This window comes from Macrotis lagotis, chromosome 4 (genome assembly GCF_037893015.1).
Source record: "Macrotis lagotis isolate mMagLag1 chromosome 4, bilby.v1.9.chrom.fasta, whole genome shotgun sequence".
Taxonomy (NCBI): domain Eukaryota; kingdom Metazoa; phylum Chordata; class Mammalia; order Peramelemorphia; family Peramelidae; genus Macrotis; species Macrotis lagotis.
The window spans coordinates 121,917,754-121,928,841 of record NC_133661.1 but is presented as its reverse complement, the minus strand read 5'-3'; the positions used below and the strand labels follow the sequence as shown (position 1 = coordinate 121,928,841).

At 35.6% G+C, this 11,088-nt stretch overlaps 1 protein-coding gene across 8 annotated transcripts in view; it reads left to right on the top strand.

Annotated features, from left to right (window-relative positions):
* ZFAND6 (zinc finger AN1-type containing 6) overlaps positions 1-11,088 on the top strand; it is a 112,576-nt gene that overhangs the window by 60,351 nt on the left and 41,137 nt on the right. For 3 of the 8 annotated variants that reach the window (XM_074234015.1, XM_074234014.1, XM_074234019.1), the window contains 2 exons: positions 3,833-3,941; positions 6,009-6,168. The exons of 2 other annotated variants lie outside the window; for them this stretch is intronic. The gene's annotated coding sequence lies outside the window, so the exon portion shown is untranslated. Of the gene's footprint in view, positions 1-3,832; positions 3,942-6,008; positions 6,169-11,088 lie in introns of those variants that run through there. 3 more of the 8 variants (XM_074234017.1, XM_074234016.1, XM_074234018.1) reach the window with 1 other exon arrangement.

Below are 11,088 nucleotides of genomic sequence, written 5' to 3'. Positions count from 1 at the left end.
ATCTCAAGAAGCTTGTCCTTGTATATGTTCTCTCAAGCTACCCTAACCTCCAAGTTTCCTCAACATCTTCAAGGTGCAGTGTTGTACTTTTTGTAACTTAAGATTCACATAGAAATAATCATAACCTCAACCTCAACTATTTACACACTTTCCTAATTAGAAATGCTCACATTCTGTCGCCTCTCAGCAACTTTTCTAATCTTGCTTCCTAGGCTTCATCTATACTGTATCTGTTCATTGATACCTCTGTTCCCTCTACTTCTCAGTATTTTATCAGACCATTAGCCTCTTTCTGAATTCACTTTCCTCTCTTTATCCTAGTAGTTGATTATGATTATTTCAACTCTACAGTATAATCTGCACTTGAATCCCTTTCTCCCTTATATTAATGCCTTTCTTGTCTTGTTAAACCACAACTTGTATTTTAGTTTTGTTTTGTTTTTTGCAAGGCATTGGGGTTAAGTAACTTGCCTAAGCTCACAGAGCCAGGAAATTATTAAGTCTGAATTAGGATTTGAATTTGGGTCCTCCTGACTCCAGGACTGGTGCTCTGTCCACTCTGTCGCCTAGCTCTCACTGCATATCTCCTCTTTTCCTATCCAGGAGTTGGTGTACAAAGCTAGAAGAAGTCTTAGAAGAGTGCTGATTTTCCATCATTACAAATAACTTGACCAACCTCAATTGGGTTCTTACTGCAGCAAGGCTGTCCTTTTTCCCCTTCCCAATTGATTACCAGTCTCACTTCCTATAGTAGCTATTTCAAGTCTCTCTTCTCAAGTCTTTCATATCTTCTCCCCCCCCCCCCCAATTGAGGACTTGGCCTCAGTTCTTTCAGTAAACAGGCAATTTTGGTATGAGATCCCTCCTCTTGAAGGCTTTATCCCTCAAACTTTTGATTTCTCCTTTATCCCCAGTTTCTGAAAAAGATGGCCCATTCCTTGCCAAGGTCAACCACTTAAACATGTGTTCTCATTCCATCCACTCCCATATTCTTAAAGATTTTACAATCTCTGTTACCCCCCCTCTCAAAAATTTCTCTTATTTAGTGGTTTCTTACCTGCTGTTTTCAAACATAGTAAAGATTATCCTTTAAAAAAAAACCTTCATTATACTGTACCATCTTCTCAAACTATTCCATATCTCCCTCCTTTCTCAGCTAAACAGTAACTTATTAGGCATTTGTCAGTTGAACGCAACTACTTTGTCTCTATTTCTTTGCTACCACAGAGAGATCTGCTGCAGATGTTTTTGTTGCATAGGAAATCTCTCTTTCAGTATCCTTTATCTCAATTTCCTCTAGCAGGAAAATTTTTGAATCGATGAATGTGGACATTTTGTTCACTTTTTTTTTAAGAAAAGCATAATGTGCAATTATATTTGTTAGCTTGCACTAATTTATGGTTCCACCAGCAGTGTAAGCAGTCTATTTATTGGTTTGCCTATTCACTACTTCTGCAGCATTGATTATTTCTAATTTTTGTCACATGCCATTCTGCTTTTGATAATCTTGTAGAAACTGTTAACATTTGGCTATTATTCATTCCTTTCCACCTCAATGAAAAAAACATTCCTTTTATATTCCTCACAAAGTGGTCCAACCTCTACGTTAGTTCATCAGTTCTGAGAGTTCATTAGGTTTCAAATGGAAATCTCTTCCAGTATTGGTTAGTTCTAGATGGAGAAAGAATAGATCTTATTTCTTTTCTGTGTGTGTGTGTGGGGGGGGGGGGATAAAAATCCACTTAAAAAACTATAGAGACTCCTCTGAACAAAAAAGAAAATTTATTTTGGCTTTTCTCGAGTAAAGGGCACATTCCAAGTCTCACAAAGGTAGTGAAGATCAAGGAGCTGCCCCAATTGACAGTCAAGCAAGATTGTGTGGCCTTTCCTCTCCTCCCTATTGTCCCTTTCTGTCAATTCATTGGTTAGTCTTCAGAGTTACATTCTACTTGTGAAAAGCCCAGAAACAAAGAAAAGAATGAAAGGTTTTCATAAAATATTACCTCACCGTCCAGATAGTGAGAATAACCTTCAGGATTATAAGTGTCTTAATTGAAGTAACAGTCTACTTATCATCAAACAAGAGGATTCTTATGAGCTTTGTTGGAATGCAAGGTTTTTCTCATGGGAACAGTCTACTGTTCTCCCAGTTAAGATAGTTTTAATCATCAAATAGGTGACTAACTAAAAATGCAAGGTCTCTCTGGAAATAGTTCACTATTTCCTCCCTAACAGAATCAGGAGGGTGCCTGGCTTGGAATGCAAGGTCTTTCTCCCTCTTTCTTCTAAGAATAGTCTAGAGTAATAGTCTGTCTTTGTTTTAATGATTTTTAACCTTGAGAGAATTTCACTAGGAATATTATCCCTTAAGAGGGAATATCCCACTCATGTAGGACATTTCTTCAGATAATGATCATATTTGAAGGCAGCAGTCTTGTCCTTATCTTCCTTCCTACCTCCCAAATCTTATGATTAGGCTAAACTTAGCTAATTCCTTCAGCCGTTGTTTATATATGATCTTTAGATGGCTCTCCGTCCTAGATGCTTTCTGAATGTACTGTAGGTTGTCAGTAGCCTTTTTACAGTGTGCCTACCTACAATTGCATACAATTATGCAGATGTGATCTAATTGGTAAGGAAGCATAGTGAGATTATTTTTATTGACTGTTTTCTGATTCTTCCAAGTAATAGGTACTTAACTTACCAGAAACAAGTCAACAGCTTTATGGACAAGGAAAGAGATGTGTAGCATCTACTACCAGAGACCTCTCTCCTCACTGACTTGGAGCTGTTTGTTTTGACATTTGTCCAATCAGCTACTAGTTTTATTCCTACATTTGCATTCTTATTACAATATTTTCTGAAGCAGTGACAAAGGTATAAGACCTCTAAAACCCTTCATTCTTCTGTGTCAGAGATTCGTACATTGTCAATTTGGAATAATTCAAGGTTTTAGAGTTCTATTCCCCCTTCATTGAGGAGAGGTGTTCATAAATTGTTATTGCGTATTTTTAATCAAAATTAATTTGTTCAACTCTGCATAGAGTCTTACTGCTTCTCTTTACATTATCCTTCTAAAAAGTCAATTAAATGTCTACATTTTGCAGTAACTAATCTACATATATTTGGGATATGTTTTCTAAATACTAGAAATAACAAGAATTAGGAAACTTGGTGTATAAAATACCCATTCTACTTAACCTTTTCTAGTGTTATTTTTAAGTATCCTGGGTAGAAAGTGTTTGTCAGGCACCTGAAAAGATTTTGTAAATTTCCTGGTATGATTTAGAATAAAATTAGCACATTGTCTTACCTTTTGGAAGTAGTAAGATGTGTTGAAATCACTTATTTGTCTTATACTAAAATCATATTAAGCTAATTTACCTAATTTCAAGTATAGGGAGTCAAGGGAAACTTTCTTTGTAGGCCTAGTCATTTAAAGAATGTTTTGTATAAATTTAGTGGGTTTTTTTTTTCTTTTTAGGTTTTTGCTTTTGCAAGGCAATGGGTTTAAGTGACTTGCCCAAGGCCACACAGCTAGGTAATTATTTAGTGTCTGAGTCCGGACTCAGGTACTATACTGACTCCAGGGCAAGTGCCCTATCCACTGCGCCACCTAGCCATCCCTACGTTTTGTATAAATTTAGGGCAAATTTATTTGGTTTACCAGTGAAGACAGAGACAGTAAAAGTCACATATTTGAAATTCATAGGGTTTTAATAAATAGTACTGAAGAATATTTTAAAAGAGCTTAGAAACAAATATTTAGACAACTGTTTAGAAGATGGTCAGATTGTAACATTCTTATGAGATTTTGGCTTATGTCTTTCAGTGCTGTAAAACGAATACCTGTATGTATACAATGTAACTTAGATTGTAAAGAAACTTTTGGAATATTATGAGTGGACTTGTGCATTTGGTCACCTTTTATAGCAAAGCAGGTATGTCAGATGTTTCAGTTTAAAGTAGTACTTTATTCTGATTTCATGATTCTGATTATTTCAATTAGATGATGCATTTAGTATGGAAGAGATGAGGAAAATTTTTCCAATAAAATGGAAAAAAACTCTTAAAAATATCATTAAAAATCATCATGGCAGATAACGATTATATAAGTAAGAACTAGAAATCAGGAGGCTCTACCACTTTAGTTTCCTTCTTCTAAAATGAATAAGTAGAAGTCTTTAAGAGCCTCCCATTCTGAGTCTTATTTAGCAACAATTTGAAGCATTAAGTAGTGTTGAGGGTAGAGGGCTGGACTTGCATTCAAACCCCACCTCCTGTACTTAAATAACTTGTGTAACCCTGGGGAAGTCCCTTAATCCATTTTAGGCTTAACATGGGAATAATATTAATACCCACCTCACAGTGTTTGTTGTGGGGATCAAATGAGATGATAAATGTAAAGTATTTTGCAAACTCTATAAAGCTCTTTGGAAATGTTAGTTATTTTTCATAATTGGTACTCAACTTGTGAAAACATGAATGCCAACTAAAAAGGTAAACAGATTCCTGTAGGCAATTGCTGTAACTAGTGGGATCTCTTTCTCATCTTGGAGATACTGGTATTCTTGTTTGTCAATGTGGTGTCAGAGGCAAACTGCCTCTTTTTGTGATATTAATAGGAAATGCTGGATTTGGAGTTAAAGACCCGGGTTTCATTGGGCATATCATTCAACTTCCTTGAATCAGTTTCCTCATCCCTAAAATAAGGACTGTAGATCTTATGTCCCTTTTAGGTTTTACAGTCTGTGAATCTATCATTCATGGTCGTTTGTTTGGTGAATGAGAATACAACTTTAATATATATTTTTTGAAAATAATATGAAAAGAAAAAGAAATCAAAATATCTTGACCTAAAACTTGACCTTAGCTGGGTTAATCTGAATGACCTAATATTTATATCTATAATAGTATATACTGTTTAAATAAAACTTTTAAGATTTGGTGATTGCTAAAGTAAAAATTGATTTGTTGCCACTGAGACTTAATATTCTACTTTTTTAATACTTAAATCTCTTGTTCTTAGTATGTAAACTTCTACCTCCCCTTTATTTCTTCATCATCACCCCAGCACCTCCCCAAAAAAAAGAAAATTAAAAGTTTCTTTGGAGAATGGGGAAGAGAAGAATGAATTGTTTCTTTAATACATACTGTTCTAGACATAATACAAAAATGTTAGGCATAAGGAAAGAAAAGTAGAAAAAAGGATATTATTTTGTTATTCTAGGGGCACTTCCCAAATTTGCAGTATGTGTTCCAAAATCTTAGGAAGTTAGCTCTGAAATTAGGAACCCATTTTCATGTGTAGGAACTTCAAATACACCTTATATAAAATTTGCCTTCTCATAGCATGAATTGGTCAGGGAAATGTATTTTAAGCCCCACTTTTGCAAATCTCTGATCACTGCCTCACTCATCCCCTCTTAGGGTAGAAAACTGATTCCTTTCCTATTCAAAGCATGCAAACATGTTCACTCTGGCCAGGGCAAATGGAATAGGAACTTCATATATTCCTATGATAGAGAACTTGGGATTTTTGGTTCTGGGTCTAGTAGTTATTTAGATGGTGAGGTCTTGCAAAAGTCAGGGACTGCCTGTGGTAAATAATTCAAATAAATACCCTTTAAGTTAAGAGAGTTACTCTGCTCATTTTAATATTCATGAAAAGCTGGGGACTTAGGGGGGGTGACGTTGCAGGAAGTAGGAGTAGTTATGGAGAGGATTGACAAATAATTTCCAAAAGTTAGTGTCTACTCCTAACGTGCACCAGACAAAATAAGAGAATATTTTTGTATGGAACTTTTTAACCTAAACCTACCCATAATCACCTTATGAAAAGTTTCTGATGGATTGTGTTACTTTTTTTTTTAAGAATGCTTATAACGAATCATTTTCTAATAATATAAAAAGTAAAGAAACTGTTCCTTAAAAATTTTAGACTATATTTTTAGAACGTTCATAATGAATTTAACTGTCTCAATTCTTTCATATTAAATGTGTTACAGGAATGAAACTGAAGTCTGCTGCAATAAAACACTGAAGGCTTTAAAATGTTTTCTGCATAAAATTCAAACTTTAAGTAGCTGCTTATGAGGATAGGGAAGTCAGGAAGCTAATGTCTGTCTCAAGATACAGGACAGCTGTTTGTTCATCAACCTCAACTGTGTGAGTAGAGCCTTAAGCCTGTAACCCTGTTTAATTGGACATAGTGAATAATGTTTTTTTTCCTTATTTGTGAGAAGCTATAGTTAAATCAACATGATTAAATATCTTAGAAGACTTGTTTTTTTCCTTCTCTTTTCTTCTGCCCTCTCCTTCACCCTACCATCTGTAGGATATCGAGGGTGGAATATAGGTAGTGATAGTTTTTTTTAAAGGGAAATAGAAAAATCTTGGCATAAGTATTTCCATGAGCATTGACTCCTAACTAAACTTCAAATGTAGCATATTTCATAGGATATTGGTCAAAAGGCATTGTTTAGCATATAAGACTATATTTCTAAAAAATCATGAAATCTTACTCCATTTATGCAGCTGTTACTTGATGGTGTCAGAACTAGAATGAAGGTGCGCTAATACCATTCTAGTACCATCAGGTTCCCTTTTAAGGACATATAAAATTATATCCTATTTCCATGTATTCAAGGCTTGTTTAGCAATTCTTAACAATGCAAGAAATTTGTCCCTTGTAATTTATTTTCTATCTCTTTTGCTACAGTTTTAACGCTTTTTTTTTTGGTCAACAATGATATCAAGAACAAATGGTCACAAACTATCATGTAGTCTTATTTGCTGAATCTTTTATGAACCTTGAAGTTTTTTTTCAAGAAGTTGACCCCAAGACAAATTTACTTAAAATTTACTCTGGGAAAGATTTTGCTATATTAGTATATATTATTTTCTATATTATTCATGCTTATAATTCAGACCAAAAAAATAGAAAACAGACTAAAAAACAATAACAGTAAAGTTGAAAAAAAAATACTATGCTTTAATCTATTTTCGGACACCATCAGTTCTTTTACTTGGAAGTGAATAGCATTTTTCATAAGTCCTCCAGAATTGTTTTGGATCATTGTAATTGAGAATAGCTAAGCTATTCATATAGTTGATCATAAGACAGTAATGCTGTTACTGTGTACAATGTAGTTTTGGGCCTCCTCACTTCACTTAGCAGTAATTCATATAATTCTTTGAAAGTTTTTTCTGAAACCATTTTGTCCTTTTTCTTAGCACAATAGTATTCCATCATAGTCATATACTGTAACTTATTCAACCATTCTCCAATTGATGGACATCCTCTTGATTTCCAATTCTTTACCACCACACAGAAAAAGCTGCTATAAATATTTTTGTAGATATAGGCCTTTACCTGTTTTTTTTTTTTTTTTTTGGTCTCTTTGGGATATAGACCTGTTGAGTCCAAGGGTGTATGCACAGTTTTATAGCCCTTTGGGCATAGCTCTAATTATTCTCCAGAATGGTTGGATCAGCTCACAACTCTTAACAAACATTGCATAGGTGACTCTATATTTCCACATCCCTTCCGTTTGTCATTCCAATTTGTTAAGTGTGAGGTGATACCTCAGAATGGTTTTTAATTTGCATTTTCTAATCAATAGTGTTTTAGGGCATTTTTAAAGTAAGATAATAGTTTTGGTTTCTTCTGAAAACTTTATAGCATTTGACTACATTAGGAATTGTATTCTTACAAATTTATTGCATTTTATATATACCTTATATATTAGAGAAATGAGGCCTTTGTCAGAAACATTCTGTAATATTTTCCAGTTTTCTTTTTTCCTTCTAGTCTTCTTTTTCCTTCCTGCATTGCTTGTGTTTGAGCAAAAACATAATTTGATGTAATCAGAATTATCCATTTTATATTCCATGATGATTTCTTTCTTTCTCTTCTTTGGTTAATGTTTTACTTTTTTCCTTCCCTAGAATAATTTTGACATTTATTCTAAAATCAAAAGAATTAGCTTAGCTGTAATTTTAATACGTATTATACTACTCCAACTTCCCTTCTTGTATATGTTACTATATGAAACTGGATAACAGATTTAAAAAATTTTTTTAAATTAGTTCAGACTGCCAGAATTAAGTATTTTTCTCCTTCCCCAGAGTTTGATAGTGATCCTTCATGGGTTTCTAGACAACATTCAAATATCATAATATCAGGAGTTTGAGGACTGGAAGGTATTTTAGGATCTCTTGGTTAGAGACCCTTCTTTTCAGGTATCCTGCAACACAGCTTGGTTGGACTGTATTATTTGCAGTTGTATACATCAGATTTTTTTTAATATCTTGGTTCTTACTGACCTTGGCATTATCAGTCTTTAATAAAATGTTTGCTTAAAATGTTCTCACTAGGCTATTTTTCATGTTGTGGCTAAGAGACATGGAGTCGGGAAGACTTAGCTTTGTGAATTCAAATCTGATCTCAAACATTTTCTAGCTGGGTGATTGGGGCAAGATCACTTAATTAAACCTGTTTACCTCAGTTTTCTCATCTTTAAGTGGGAAAAAAAAAGTAATGACAAACCTTTACCATAAAAACCCCAAGTGGGGTTATGAAGAATTGGATGTGGCCAAAATAGCTAAACAACAAAAGAACCTCAGGCTTCTAGAATGAACCCTTCATTTTACAGAAATACAAACTGATGCTCAGAGAAATGAAGTGAAAAAAGGTTGAATGCTTAATTATTGGAAAAGTCTGGGATTAAAACCATGGTCTTCTGTCTCTCCGAATTTGAGAGATGACCAGTTTGATGATTAGAGTGCTAGCCTTCTTGTCAGGAAGATCTGTGTTCAAGTACTGTTCATATGCATATTGATTGTATGACCTGGGCTAGTCATTTGATCCCTCAGGGTTCCCAAAATACTCTCTTATAACTCTTAAGTTGCAGAGTAGCTGTGGATCTGCATTAATGGAGAGAGGAAACCCTCACTAGAAACATCTTAACAAAGATAAAATCACAAGTGGTCTAAGTATATACTCATATACAATTGGGTTTTTAAGTATTTTTAAAATAAAGATATTACATTTAAAATACTCATCCAGGGGTGGCTAGGTGGCGCAGTGGATAGAGCACCTGCCCTGGAGTCAGGAGTACCCGAGTTCAAATGTGGCCTCAGACACTGAATAATTACCCAGCTGTGTGGCATTGGGTAAACCACTTAACCCCATTGCCTTGCAAAAACCTAAAAAAAAAAAAAGATACATCCAGGAAATTGAAATTTTTGGGTTCGCTATTTAAAAACAGTATTTGATTCCCTTGTCTTAAAAGTTACAGAAACATTTGTTCTTAAAGCTACAAGAATGTTCATTTCTTATTTTGTGATTTTTTTTCCATCAAATCATTTTTTTTCTTTCATATAAATTGGTATATTTGTAGGTTTCTTACAAAAGTGTGATAGATGATTTTTGGCAAGTGAGGTGGTTCAGTAGAGAGGTTAAGGGACCTGATGTCAGGGAGATGAGTTCAGTGTAGACTCAATTGTATGAGCCTGGACAAGGCATTTGAGAGAGAGAGAGAGAGAGAGAGCAATGTCATCTACATGGACCACAAAAATGAACAGATATTGACTCCTGCTCTAAAATGTTTATATTCTATTTTAGTTTTTATTTTCTAAATTTTTTATTCTCATTTTGTACAAATTTTTTTTACATTAATAAAATATTCTTGAACAAAATACCCCCTCCCCTCATGAATATAGACTTGCTTGAGTAATAAAGTAAACAGGAGAGAAAAAAAATTAAAATAAAAAAAATAATAGTAATAATTGTAGGTATGGCCAGGTGGCGTAATGGACGAAGCAGCAGCCCTGGAGCCACGAGCACCCGAGCCCACATCCAGCCCCACAGACCCAACAATCACCCAGCTGTGTGACAGTCAAGCTACCCGATCCCCACTGCCCTGCAAAAACCAAAAAAGAAGAAAAAAAAGACCCAAAATAAAATAAAATAGTAATAATAGTAGGGGTGGCTGGGTGGCAGACAGAGCATTGGCCCTTGAGCCAGGAGCACCTGGGTCCAAATCCGGCCCCAGACACCCAATGATCACCCTGCTATGTGGCCCCAGGCAGGCCACCCAGCCCCATTTGCCCTGCACCCTCCCCCAAATAATAATAACAAAAAATGTGTTTCAGTCTTTGTTCCAACACCATCAACTCTGTCGTGAGTGGATCACATTCTTTATGATAAGTCCATCACAAAAGTTACTTCCATATTTTTCCAACGTTGCCATTGCTGATCGCAACTCCCTCCTTTCTTATTTCTCCACTACCATATACTATATTTTCTCTCTCCTTTCACTCTGACTCTGCTGTAGGGTAGTTGAGTGCGCAGCAGACAGATCTCCACCCCTGGGGCCAAGAGGCCCCGAGCCCCCATATCACCCCTTAGGCCCAGAATCTACCTGGCCCTATGGTCCTGGACAGGCCTTCCAATCCCAGCTCCTTGCAAGAAGCAAAAAAGAAAATGTGTTATATCTGACCACTCTCCCCCCGTGGTCCATCCTCTCCCCCTTTATTCACATCCCCACCCCTTCCCCCTGCTTCCCCCCCTTCTTACTCCAGATGCCTATACCCCATTGAGTATATATGCTGTTTCCTCTCCTAGCCACCTCTGATGAGAGCAAAGTTTCCCTCATTCCCCCTTGCCTCTCCCCTTCCATATCATTGCAATAGCTCATTGTAATAAAGAAAAATCTTATTATATGAAATATCTTGGCCTATTCCCCCTCTCCTTTTTCTTTCTCCCATTCCATTTCCCTTTTTTTCTATTGACTCCATTTTTACACCATATTTTATCTTCAAATTCAGCTTTCTCCTGTGCTTCAACTATAAAAGCTCCCTCTACCTGCTCTATTAACTGAGAAGGCTCATGTGAGTATTATCATTTTTCTATGCAGAAATACATGCAGTTCATCATCATTAAGTCCCTCATATTTTCCCTCTCCTCCAATCTCCATGCTTCACCTGAGTCCTGTATCTGAAGATCAAACCTTCTGTTCAGCTCTGGCCATTCCAAAAGGAACATTTGAAATTCCCCCGGTTCATTGAAAGTCCATCTTTTTC